This window comes from Bos grunniens, chromosome 13 (genome assembly GCF_055505025.1).
Source record: "Bos grunniens cultivar Pamir isolate PY7600 chromosome 13, Bosgru_T2T1.0, whole genome shotgun sequence".
Lineage (NCBI taxonomy): Eukaryota > Metazoa > Chordata > Mammalia > Artiodactyla > Bovidae > Bos > Bos grunniens.
The window spans coordinates 18,333,286-18,346,865 of record NC_141177.1 but is presented as its reverse complement, the minus strand read 5'-3'; the positions used below and the strand labels follow the sequence as shown (position 1 = coordinate 18,346,865).

At 51.2% G+C, this 13,580-nt stretch overlaps 1 protein-coding gene across 13 annotated transcripts in view; it reads left to right on the top strand.

Annotated features, from left to right (window-relative positions):
- The window catches only part of EPB41L1 (erythrocyte membrane protein band 4.1 like 1), a 146,269-nt gene that overhangs the window by 21,157 nt on the left and 111,532 nt on the right, over positions 1-13,580 (top strand). For 6 of the 13 annotated variants that reach the window (XM_086332036.1, XM_086332050.1, XM_086332056.1 and 3 more), the window contains exon 2: positions 9,846-9,896. The exons of 5 other annotated variants lie outside the window; for them this stretch is intronic. The gene's annotated coding sequence lies outside the window, so the exon portion shown is untranslated. Of the gene's footprint in view, positions 1-9,706; positions 9,897-13,580 lie in introns of those variants that run through there. 2 more of the 13 variants (XM_086332055.1, XM_086332034.1) reach the window with 1 other exon arrangement.

Below are 13,580 nucleotides of genomic sequence, written 5' to 3'. Positions count from 1 at the left end.
TGTTTTGTCACTGGTTTTCTTAGTTTTTCATGGATTTCCCAGAGTGTCCTGGTTAAATAAGCTTATCATCTTTCAAAGCTTGGAAGGGTGTTTGGGGGCTTGGAGGTCCTCTATCAGCCTCAGTGATGGAGGGGAGGGAGGCAGAGGCTGAAGCCAGGAAAGCACACTTGTTCTCAAAAGGAAAAGGAAGGGAGCCAGACCTGGCCAAGGGCCAGAGTGAGAGTCTGGAGAGAGGAAAAGAGCCTTTCGGCTGAGATTGATAGAAACCTTCCTCTCAGCCCAAGTTCAGCTCAGGAGTCCAGACGGCCTCCCAGGCAGGGCTGCCGATCTCAGAAGGTCACTTCAGAATCTGGCCAGCTTCAATCTACTTGCTGGGCCTCCACCCACCCCCACCATGACCTTGACCTTGACCATGGTCAGCTTGAGCAGGTGGCTCAACCAGAGGGGACTTTGATTAATGAGCAGTGGCTTTAAAACTTCTAGCCATGGAGCCCTCTCTACATTCAATAGGTGAGACAGCTAAAAACCACTGTGACTCAGCACCCTGTGCTGGGGCCCTGGAATCAGCCCATTTTAATCAGTTCCAGTTGAGGTGACTGGGACACGGAGGGTTCTCAGATTGTCCTCGGAGAACACTGGTCTCAGATGTTTGTGAACTTCTGAAATAGCATGCACAATTCTCAGAGTGTTCCTTGTTCTCCAGAAAGGACCCCTAGGCACCATGTGAGTCTTTGAGTCATGACCCATAAAAGTTTGGAACTGCCGAGACAAGGATTGTTGCGTTGAGTGGGAGCCTAAGGACCGGAGAAAGGTCACTAGGAGGTCATGGCAGAGGGAGGTATTGAAGCCAGATTTCTCCCTGCTCTCAGCACATGGCTGGTTTTGCTCTGAAGATGCTGGGGGACTGGGAACCCGGCTCTTCCCCTATCGGGGCCTCAGTTTTCCCAGCTGTAAAGTGAGTTCTGGACAGGATAAGCCCCAGGTCCCATGCAGCTTTGATCTGTGCTTCTAGAAGCCAGGTCTTCTGCTGTCCAGTTCACATTCTTTGCCCCTTTCCTTGCTGCCTCCCCAGCACTCCCCAAGGTCCCACTTCTGGTGGGACCACCTCCTCCCTTTAGCATCTCCCTTCTTCAGAGCTTCTACGCAGAGCCCGGATTCTAGCCCCTTGAGCCCGTCTTCTCAGACCATGTGTCCAGGCCCCCAGCCCTTTCTTCCCGTCCATGCCCACTCATCAGATTCAACCAGGTGCCTGTGAGTCTGGGGACACTCATGGTGACCTCTCTTCAGGGCCAGACGCCTGGGCCCAGTGCCAAGAGGAGGAGCTGGTAGAAGGGGTCTGCTGTGGCTCCTGGGACACACCCAGTGCTTGCCTATGTCTTTGCCCCACCATCCTGGGTTCGTCTCTGCCAGGAATGCCACCCACCTCCTTCCCCAGTCACTGTTGAAATCCTGCCTGCCTTGTCCAGGCTCAGCTCCCATGCCAGCTTCTGTCCCCCAAAGCCTTGTGAGCCCTCTCACCCCCACCCCCTCAGTGATGCCTGTCTTTCCCCCCTCTGCAGTCCCATAGTACCTTATCTGTTCCCCTCTGGGGACAAGTTCTGCTTGCTCTTTGATTTATCCTGGCACGTGGCTTGTCTCTCGTGCTAGATTGTGAGCACCAGATCGCTCGTGCAACCTTCTGTGCAGCCAGCACCTAGCACAGAGCTTTGCACAGAGCAGGTGCTTAATAGAAGGTTATGCAGTTTTATGTACCGAATCTGCCTCTGCCGCTGGGGAAGGACTGGTTTCTCTGGAGCCCCCACGACCTTTGCACTGTCGAGTCACAACTTCTCACTTACCCCCTCTTTTATGTGTGGATTGGAGGGAGGCCAAGTAGGGCAGTGGATAAGAACTGAAATTCCAGTCTTGACTCTGCCATTTCCTGGCCACGTGGTCTTGGACAAATCATTTCACCTCTCTGAACCTCAGTTTCCTCAGCTTAAAACAAAGGGGTAGGAATGACAATGGGGCTTGAGAGACTTAACTGAAATGACGTGTTAAATGCTGAGATCCGAGCATTGTAGAGAATAAATGGTCAGTAAACAATTTAAAAAATATATTTATTTGGCTCCACTGGGTCTTAGTTGTGGCATGTGGGATTTTTGGTTTTGGCGTGCGAACGTTTCGTTTTGACATGTGGGATCTAGTTCCTGATCAAGAATCGAACCCGGGCCCCCTGCTTTGGGAGCATGGTGTCTTAGCCACTGGATCACCTGGGAAGTCCCTCCATAAGAGATTATAATTCATTAATTTTCAGCTAATGATTATTACCCTTGCTGTTTCAGCAGGCACCCACTGTGTTCGCACCATGCTAAGGAGCAAGGGTGAGGGACAGAGAAAAGTCATTGCAGGGGGTCCTTGGTCTGCAGGGTCTGAAGGTCATGTAGCAGGGCTGGTAAGACTGTCTTCCGGGAAGCAGTGTCTGAGAGAGACACGGCTGAGAGAGTTGAGGAGTGAGCGTTCAGTGTAGACTCCGTGCTGTAGGCAACATTAGAGCTGAAAGGGGATGAAGCAGGAGGGGACAGGGGGAGTCAGGGAGACAGCTATTCCCTGGGGAGATCAAGGAGACGAGCATCAGGCCAAAGATGGGAGAGTGGGCCGTGTGCTCGGAGAGTTGTGAGAAGGAAGCAGGAAAGGGTGGAGTGGAAGCAGAAGTGACTCTAGAATCTCCACTTCTCTGGTGACCCAGTGGTTAAGAATCTGCCTTGCAATGCATGGGATGCAGGTTCGATCCCTGGTCGGGGAACTAAAATCCCACATGCCATAGAGCAACTAAGCCTCCATGTGCCACAACTAGAGAGTCTGTGCACCGCAGTGATGCAAGAAGGATTCCAGGTGCTGAAGCTAGGACCTGACACAGCCAAGTAAATAAACAATTTTTTTTTGTTTTTTAAAATAAAAATTGTTTTTTAAAAAAGGGCCTTAGGGTCAATGCCGCAGATGAAAGGTAAGCTTCAAACTTTGTCTTACCAAGAAGAAACCGGAGGAGTGATCACTCATGATGCTGCTACTGAGAACGACAGAAAGAAGACTGGAAAGATGGGGCAGGAAAAGAAAGTTGGGACTTTGTGGAGGAGGTAGTAGGGCCCAGTGAGCATGGAGGCCCTTTGTCCCACTGCCCAGGCTTGAGCTGAGAATAGTCAGGGGTGATCTGGTGCTCCGGGGCTTTGCAGTCATGACTCAGAGTCTATCTCGTAACATCAAGGCTGTTTACCTGGCCAGGATCTGAATGCTGGTTTGTCTGAAGTTAAAACTCAGATTGATCCCAGAAATGTCAGAAACTCTGAATATCAGGGGAAGTAATCTCTTAGTCCACCTTCTCACTTCCTCGTTACACAGACCGGAAGCAGCGGTCCAGAAGGGGGAGCCCCTACCCAAGAACGCCCAGGGAACTGGCCACACCGAGTTCCACACCAGCCTGGGGTGGGCTACAGTCCTTTGTAGGCCTGGGTTAGGGGATGGGGGGAAGAGGGTGAGGAGGGGGCCCAAGGAGGGGTGTAAAAATGACAAGCGAGCGAACGCCAGATGAGAGCAGTCCCTTGCTAGGGTGTGAGTATGATCCCAGGTGGGTGGGATGTGAGTGGGCTGGAACCGTCATCATCCCGGGCTTTCCTTCTTCCCGGAAAGAAAAAAAGGCCACATAGGTGGGATCCAGGGGAATATTGGGATGTGGGGGAGTTCAGGGGGTGGCCTGAGAAGAAGAAGCTGTTGCCAGGCAGCGAGAGACATGACTATGTTACAGCGGCATGGAGCACACCAGCAGCTTGGGCCTGGCTCCATATAGCCCTGTACATGACACCGTAGTGTTATCTGTCACCCCTTGTTGATGGGGAAGAATGCGCTACAAAGGTCACAGCTCAGAAGGGCAGCGCCAGGGCTGGGGGACTTCAGAGCCATTTCCTGGCATGTTCTGGGTGATTGCCCTCCCAGTCCTCAGCCCAGCTTGGTCTTAGCAAGGACCCAGGACAAGTCAACTTTTGCCTTCCTCCATGTGGGGCTTCCTGGGTGGCTCAATTGGTAAAGAACCTGTCTGCCAAAGCAGTAGATGCAAGAGATGAGAGTTCCATCCTGGGTGGGGAAGATCCCCTGGAAGAGGAAAGGGCAACCTATTCCAGTATTCTTGCTTGGAAAATCCCATGGACAGAGTAGCCTGGCAGGCTACAGTCCATAGGGTCGCAGAGAGTCAGACATGACTGAGTGCGTGTGTGCGTGCACACACACACACACACACACTTCTCCTCTATCACCCCACCCGCTTATTTGTTAATTAAAAATATTTATAAGGGACTTCCCTGGTGGTCCAGTGGTTAAGAATCTACCTTCCCAGGCAAGGGACGTGGGTTCAATCCCTGGTCGGGGAACAAAGATCCCGCATGCCAGGTGGGTGGGGGGGGTGGGTAACTAAGCTGGCCTACCACAACCAGAGAGCCCACCTGCCACAAAGAAAGATCCCATGTGCCGCAACTAAGATCCAACATAGCCAAATAAATAATTTTTTTTTAATTTATTGAGCACCTACTATGTGCCAGGCACTGCCCCTGACCTTATGGAACTTACGCCACCCCCATCTAGTTACCCCACACTGGTAGGGTGGGACGGAGGAGGTGGGTGGCTTAACTAACCACCTCTTTCTCCCTTTCACTCCAACCCCTTCCTCTCTATCCCCTTCCAAGTCCCCCTATCCCAGATGGGACTTTCTGCTGGAACTGCCTGCTGCTGAAGTGGAAACCAGAGTTAATTGTTAAACCTAATAACTGGTGAGAGTTTCGCCTGGTTAGGCTGAAGGGAGGGGACTGAATGCTAGCCGTGCTCCCCAGGAGATGGGTGGAACCACCCAGGTTCTTCTGGCCTATCCCTGCCACCCTTTCCCTCCTCTGGAATCTGCCTCCTGGGCCTGCTCCTCCCTCCTCCTGGGGGTGGGGGTGGACTGCCTCTTGGACCCTTTCCCTGGACTCCAGCTGAGGTGACCCTGGGAGGTGAGTACAGGCTCTGGCCCTAGTCCAGGGGCCTCTGGGTGAGTGTTCTTGGGCAAGATGTCAGGGAGGGCATGGCAGCTAGCCTTGGGGGACCCAACCCAGAGGACAAGCCGCCAGTGGACGTTGCTGGCTTTGCCTCCTGCCTGGTAAGGGTGGGAGGGCGGGTGGGAACGGTGCCCTAGTGGCCTAAGCCCCACATACAGGACCACCACCTAGTGCAGACCACGCTACTTCCTTTCCTTTAACACTTAACCCCTGTTAGGGGACACTCTCTGGGCTTCCTTAGTGGCTCAGTGGTAAAGAACTCCCCTGCCAATGCAGGAGACTCGGGTTCGATCCCTGAGTTGGGAAGATCCCCTGGAGCAGGAAATGGCAACCCACTCCACTGTTGTTGCCTGGAAAATCCCATGAACAGAGGAGCTGGTCTGCAGTCCATGGGGCTGTAAGGAGTTCAGACATGACTGAGCAACTGAGCGCATATTCTGCCACTAGACTTGCGGAGTGGGGTGATTTAGTGGTAAAGGCTTATTTATTCCTCTAGAAGCCTGTGCCTGAGACCAGGTCCCTGCCAGGCTTTAGGGACAGAGCTTAGGCTTCCAAGTCAGACAGTCTGTGGGTCAAAGCTGAGTGACTTTGGGCTGGTCACCCATCTCTCTGAGCCTCCATGCCACCCTCCGAGCATGGGCACGCTGATCCCTTTGTCACCCGCACCGTGAGTATAAAGGCACCTGAGAGATACTAACATCAGGCTCTATAGGGGGTTGGATGAGTAAATCCGGACTTTACTTTAGGAGGCTCAGCTCTGGCTTAGGGGCATGGAGGCCACCAGCCCCACCCTCTAGGACTTGACTGTTAGAACTTTTTTGTCCCATACAGTAGCCACATGTGGCTACGGAGCACTTGAAATGTGCTTTTTTTTTTTTTTTTTGGGTGGTGGTGGGGGAGCTGCATCGCATGACTTGTGGGATCTTAGTTCTTTAACTAGGAATTGAACCAGGGCCCCAAGCAGTGGAAACTCAGAGTTCTAACCACTGGACTGCCAGGGGATTCCCTCAAAAATACTTTGGATATTGTTAAATAAATATACCATTAAAATTAATTTCACCCATTCCTTTGTACTCTTTTAACTGTGGCTACTAGAAAATTTTACGTTACATATTTGGCTTGCATTATATTTTGATTGGATAAAAACTGTTCTAGCCTGAGAGTTGAGTTGGACATGTTGGAATAATAATACAAAACTGCAAAGATTAATTACTTGGGGAGGTTCGGGGTGAGAGTAAAGGCCAGATATCCCCTTACTCACTGCCCCCCTATGTCTGGGTCCACACCCCATGGTGGAATGTTACTCTGAATAAGCCCACAGCCTCAAGGATAAGATCAGGACTTCTAGTGTTAAATGAAGAGCCTGTGTCTGGGTGGCCATGCTACTCACTTGCTCTGAGTGTGACCTTGGGCAGGTAACTCCACTTGGTTGAACCTCAGTCTATCATCTGTAAAGCTAGACTAAGGGTGAGATTTACCTCGTTGATGGAGGGGATTACCTGAGATAGAATCCAGGTGCAGCTCTTGTGCCAGCACAGTGCCTGGCACGTATGCACAGTCGAGTCTTAGCTGGGACAGTGGCTCCTTCTACTGCTAGTCAGGGCTGTTGCTACCGCTGTTGCATCCATGAGCTTGGATTCGGTTTTTCCTTTGGTCCAGATGGGCCAGGGGCCAGAGAGAAAGGAGAAGTTAAAAAAGCTTGAGGGTGGGACTTGGGGTGGGCACTGCGGGGATGCTTTGTTCAGTACCTCTGGGGATTGCTAGACTTTGGGGAAGCTCCTTGGTTCTTTGGGTTCCATAGGTGATCAGGCTAAAGATATGAGCCCATTTTACAGATGAGAAAGGTGAGGGAAAGTGATCAGGCTGTATAGCCAGAGGCTGAATGTAAGGTTTCCCATACCTGTTGTGGAAATATGGGAGCCACTGTTAAGAGGCCCCCTTTGGGGGTTTGTGAGAGCAGAGCCTGAGCTAGAGTCTGGCATTCATGAGCAATGGTTATGACTAGTCTTCCATAGCTGGAAGGGATCTTGACACCGTTCAGTATACTGTCTCCTTCTTGAGCTAAAGAAACAGAGACCTGAGTGTGTGTATGTGTGTGTGTGTGTGACCTCTCCAGGATCAGTCAACAAGTTGGTGGCCAAGCTGGAACTGTGTCTGTTTGTTTAGATCCGGCCCTCGGCTCAGCCCTGGCGGGATGGATGGCCCTGCTTGTCAGCCCCTCCTCTCCTGCCCGGTCCCTGGTGAGGGCTGCTGAGAAAGAGGCTTTTGTTTCATCAGCTCCTTCTGGTTTCCTCTCAAGGTAGCTTCATCACCACCCTCACTCCATCTGCCTGGTTTGCATTTGTCCCTGTTCCAGGTTTAAAGGGCCCTGAAATCTGAAGCTTCTACTTTCTTCTACCATCATGTCTACTTTCTGGATAACCATAGGGGAGATCACGGGGTTTTCATCAAGAAGGCCTGGGTTCAAATCCCTCTTCTACCATGAGTTCCCTCTATGGCTTTGGTCAAGTCATTGTAATGTTTAGTCACAACATCTTCATCTAAAAAGTAAGTGTTAGTCACTCAGTCGTGTCCAACCCTCTGCGATCCCATGGACTGTAGCCCCCCAGACTCCTCTGTCCATGAAATTCTCCAGGCAAGAATACTGGAGTGGGTAGCCATTTCCTTCTCTAGGGGATCTTCCCCACCCAGGGATTGAACCTGGGTCTCGCACATTGCAGGCAGATTCTTTACCGTCTGAGCCACAGGGAGGAACCCAAATGGTGAATGAGTGTATAACCTGGCGGGTAAGAACCTGAACTCTGGGTCTCACTCCAGCATGGATCCTCTAATGCTCTTCAGTGAGTCTTTTCACCTTCTGGGGTCCCAGGGTCCACATCTGGAAATGGCGGATGCTGTCTCCTGGGTTGTTGTGATAAGGAACTTTGCTGAGTTCTTCACAGGCAGTGTCTCATTGAATCCTCCCTTTAGCCCTGGAAGTGGACGCTCTTACTCCTGTTTTCCAAATGAGGAAACTGAGGCTCAGAGAAGTGACTTTCCCCCAGCCACTTTGCTGGAGAGTGGTAAAGCCAGAATTCAAACCAGGTCTGCATGGCTGCAGAAGGTGAAAGTGTTAGTCGCTCAGTCATGTCCAACTCTTTGCGACCCCATGGACTGTAGCCTGCCAGGCTCCTCTGTCCATGGGATTCTCCAGGCAAGAATACTGGAATGGGTTGCCATACCCTTCTCCAGGGGATCTTCCTGACCCAGGGATCAACCCAGCTGCAGAGTCCCAGCTTAAACCACTGCACTGCACTGCCTCCCAGGTCCCTTGGTAGCTGATCCCCCAGGTTGAAACTGGATTTCGGGAAACAGTAGATGGGGAAACAGGTTGTAAGCTACTGGGTGACAGATGTTATAGCTGCAAGGCCCGTGACCTGAGGCCTCTTGGGTGGGGGAGCAGAAACAAGGCACCTGCTCCTGCTGTTTCAGCCTCAGCCCAGGTGATCTTCCCATTTGCTTGATTCTTATTTTCTGTGTGAAGCAGAAACACCTCATCCAACCTGGAGGTTACTGTTCTGAGTATGTGAATCCAGGGGACCCGAGGTTTCTCCTCCAGTGATTCTGCCCATCGTGTACTAGGCCAGGCCTGCAGTTGGGGCTGAAAGATGATTAAAAATGGGCTTCAATAACCTGTGGGTGGGGACTTCCCTGGTGGTCCAGTGGTTAAGAATCCACCTTACAATGCAGGGGATGTGGGTTTGATCCCTGCTCTAAGCCCGTGCATCACAACAAAAGATCCCATGTGATGCGATGAAGATTCTACATGCCACAACTAAGACCCAATGCAGCCAAATAAGTAAATATTAAAAAAAAAAACCCAAACTGAATGAATTAGCTCGGAACAGAATATTAATGCTATGAAGACCTTAGGGACCCCTAAGTCCAACCATGTTTATTTTACAGATGGGGAAACTGAGGTAAGGATAGGCCAGGTTGAAAGAACAGTGGCTATGTTTTGTCCTGGGTGGAGACCAGGGGACTGCTGTTAAAGGGGCACCTGAGGAGTAGGCAGACCTTTCTCTTCCTTATCCCCCAGATCTGGTCCACCAATGATTTCTGGGAATGCATGTGTGCGTGTGTGCTCAGTCGCTTCAGTCTTATCCGGCTCTTTGCGACCCTATGGACTGTAGCCCACCAGGCTCCTCTGTCCATGGGATTCTCCAGGCAAGAATACTGGAGTGGGTTGCCATTTCCTTCTCCAGGGGATCTTCCCAACCCCGGGATTGAGCCCGAGTCTCTTAGGTCTCCTGCATTGGCAGGCCGGTTCTTTACCACTGGCACCACCTGGGAAGGTCATTTCTGGGGATACCACTGCTCAAAGAGCTCTGGAATCCAGCCACCAGGTTCCAGGTCTGCTGTCCCCACCCCAGCCTGGGTCCTTATCATGTGCCCCCAGACAACCACAGCAGCCTCCAACTCACATGCCTAAAGCTACTCTGGCCTGTTTTCAGTCCATTCTCAACCCTGCAGGTCAATGGTTTCCCGTTGCTTTTAGACTCTCGAGACCGAATTCTTTACCTTACTCTCCGAGGCCCTTCCTGGCCTGGCCCCTGCAGGCCGCTCCAGTTTCATATTTGTTACTTTCCCTTTGGCTCCGCAGAGTCACACGGGCCTTTCTGTGTAACAGGTTCAGCAACTTCCTGAAGGTTCCTCAGAGAGTCAAATGCCAGCCTCTCAGTTTCCAACTCCATGCTGGGTCCACAAACTCAATTCGGAGGCACTAACGCTGTCTGCTCCTTCCAGGTGTCTGACTGCCGTCCTTCCACCCGGGGAGCTGGTGTGGTCGGAGCCGGGGTGAGTGTTCCAGAGGCCCAGCCTCCTCTGCTCAGGTTGGACAAATTGACCTTTCAGCCCTCAGGCTCTTTTAATGTATTTTACTGCTGGGGAGGTGGGAGAGTTTGTCTAGGCTACAGATTCCTGGTGGGCTTGAAAAACGGGGGCAGTGTTGAGAGTTCTCTCTGGTTTGGGCTTATTTTGAGGAAGGGACTGAAATGGGTACTCGTTAAGTGCCTCTGTGTTAGTCAGCGTGCTTTGCCCCAATCGCTTATCCATCCACCATGCCTGGGGGTGAGTAACCTTGAACCTAGAAGCCAGATCCGCTGACCTGAGGCCCTGGTTTTCTTTTACTAACCGCTTGGAGTTTGTAGACTAGATTCAGAAGGGAGTGTTTTCATTCTGGTTCTGCCACTGATTCCTACATGACCTTGGGCAGCTACCTCCCTCTCGGGGTCATATCTACATTGTCAGGGTAGGGCAGAGGTGGGGTCAGGGTGAAAGAGTTGCTTTGAAATCTTCCTGCAGTGAAATCTCCTTTTCAAGTGAACCCCAAAGAATCTCACTGTACAAAACAGTACAGGAGTTGCAGCCGTGGTCAAAGTTGGGGTGAGCCTGGGGGACTCTAACTGGCTAATTCCTCAGCTTCTGGAAGCCCTCCAACAATGCCGTGGAACTGTCCTGAGCTCTGTGCAAGATACTTCACAAACCACTGGCCTGGGGCGTGTCAAAGCCGCTTTCCACCTCCTGGTGACCCTGGCAGGTTGAGGGCGTGGAGAGGGAACTGAGCCAAGAAGTTATACTGGTCAGGGAGATCGCGAAGTAATAGGCAGATGTCATTGTGGGGTTATTAGTAAGGCACAACTGTCAGGGTTCTAGAATCCGCTGTTTTCTTTTTGTGTTTTCTGGCCTCGCACATGCAGCATGCAGGATGATAGTTCCCCAGCTGGGGATCTAACCCACGCCTCCTGCAGTGGAGGCACAGAGTTCTAACCGCTGGACCACCAGGGACACCCCACTCTGGTTTTCATTTTTGATTAGACATAAAGCGCCTCTCTCTACCCTAGGGGAACTCCTGTGTGTGTGTGTGTGTGTGTAGGCAGCAGCGGCTGTGGGTGTTGAGGTGGGGCTGGGCAGACCAGGGCAGATAGAATAAATGCCAAGCAGAGCTGGGAGCATGTTGCTCCCAGGGGTGGCAGGGATTCAGGTGGCTTTAGCTCCAGTTGAAAGGAATGATTTGGCTCTTTCCGGCCAGTGCACGGGCCCCATGGAGGTCTCTGGGCAGGAAGCACTGGGAACAAGGAATCCTCTGTCTGCAGTCGCAGCACAGCTTGGACAGAGGAGGTGGATTATGAGTTCCTGGGAGGCGGCCTTCTGGGCTTTGCCTGACATTTGGGCAAATGGGTGGGGAGAAGGGGAACTGAGTGTATGTGTGTATGGTGGAGAAGAAGGTCGAGTTTGGGTCATAACATTTATTCCACAAGTTCCTTGAGCTTCTGGAAGCCCTCTAAGGAGCCAGGTTCAGAGGCAGGCGATCCTGGAGGGGTCAGAGCTGAGAAAGGTGAGACTCTAGAACCAGATGGGGCTAGTGGTAAAGAACGTGCCTACAAGTGCAGGAGACGCCAGAGTCTCGGGTTCGATCCCTGGGTGAGGAAGATCCCCTGAAGGAGGAAATGGCAACCCACTCCAGTATTCTTGCCTGAAGAATCCCATGGACAGAGGAGCCTGGCGGGCTACATTCCATAGGGTCGCAGAGTTGGACATGAATGAAGTGACTTAGCACACATGCACTAGAAGATATTAGCCGCCATCAGTTTACCAGAGGACACAGCAAGTGTGAGAGATGATAGATTTTCGTGGGCAGCCTGGTGCAGTGGAATTCATTCCGCCTGCGAGTCCGGAGCCCTGAATTCAAGTCTTTGCTCTGACACTGACTTGCTCTGTGACCTTGGTCTCATCACTTTCCCATTCTGGGCCTCGGTTTTCTTTTTTGGAGAATGGAGATAGACACATCAGCCTTGGTTACCTCTTAATGCTCTTTTGAGCATCCATTAGAATCAGGTATTTCACATCTTTGGAGGCAGCAGAATCCCGATACATAAGCATTTGAAACAGAACCACTGTGGTTGAATTTGCAGCAGTTACCTAGAATCTTGCTGCCCTCCTAGTGCCCTTTGTTCCATGGCTGTTTTGGTTTTGCTTTTGGCTGTGCTGGGTCTTCACTGTAGCATGCCAGCTTTCTCCACTTGTGGTGCTCAGGCTTAGTTACCCTGCAGCCTGTGGGATCTTAGTTCCCTGACCAGGGATTGAACCCACGTCCTCATCATTGGAAGGCAGACTCTTAACCACTGGACCACCAGGAAAGTCTCCCCATGGGTGTTCTTGGAGGTGCCTCTGCAGGCTCCTAGGGCTCTGGGAGGCAGTGTCTGAAGACCACGGGATCAGGATGATTCTTGAGAACATGCTTTGCAGACTGTCCTTTGTAGCGCAGATAACAGAGATTGTGCTGGGACACACAGGAGCAGCCTTAATACTGCTGCGGCCCTGCCCTGCCCACGGCCAGCTCAGACTGTATCTTGGTTAGGGCCTATAAAATTGGACCTGGCTTTTTCACAAACAAGTGACAAAAGCTCTATTCAAAGTGACTTAAACCAGAAAAGGACTTGAATGGATCCTGGGCAGTTCATGGAATTGTAGGATGAGAAACCAGGTAGATGTTCCATCTGTCTCCATCACAGCTTGTCTCTCCTTTCTGTCCTTCTGAGGAACTGGCTGACCACTGCCCTAGCTTAGCAACCCAAACAGAAAGTTGTTGTTCCATCACTAAGTCGTGTCTGACTCTTTGGGACCCCATGGACTGCAGCACACCAGGACTCCCTGTCCTGCACTATCTGCTGAAGTTTGCTCAAACTCGTGTCTATTTGATGCCATCCTACCATCTCACCCTCTGTTGCCCCTTCTCCTCCTACCCTGAATGTTTCCCAGCTTCAGTGAAAGTGAAAGCTGCTCGGTTGTGTCTGACTCTTTGCAACCCCATGAACTATACAGTGCTTGGAATTCTCTAGGCCAGAATACTGGAGTGGGTAGCCTTTCCCTTCTTCAGGGGATCTTCCAGCCCAGGGATTGAACCCAGGTCTCCCTCATTGCAGGTGGATTCTTTACCAGCTGAGCTACAAGGGAAGCCCTCCCAGCCTCAGGGTCTTTTCCAATGAGAAGGTTCTTCACATCAGGTGGCCAAAGTATTGAAGCTTCAGCTTCAGCATTAGTCCTTCCAATGAATATTCAGGGTTGATTTCCTTTAGGATTGACTGGTTGGATCTCCTTGCAGTCTAAGAGTCTCACAAGAGTCTTCTCCAGGACCACAATTCAAAAGCATCAATTCTTTAGTGCTCAGCCTTCTTTATGGTCCAACTCTCACATCTGTACATGATTACTAGGAAAACTATAACTTTGACTATGTGGACCTTTGTCATCCTTTGTCATCAAAGTGATGTCTCTGTTTTTTAATACACTGTCTAGGTTTGTCATAGCTTTTCTTCCAAAGAGCAAGCGTCATTTAATTTCAAGGCTGCAGTCACCATCTGCGGTGATTTTGGAGCCCAAGAAAAAAAAAATCTGTCACTGTTTCCAATTTTTCCCCATCTATTTGCCATGGAGTTATGGGACCAGATGCCATGATCCTAGTTTTTTGAATGATGGTAGTTT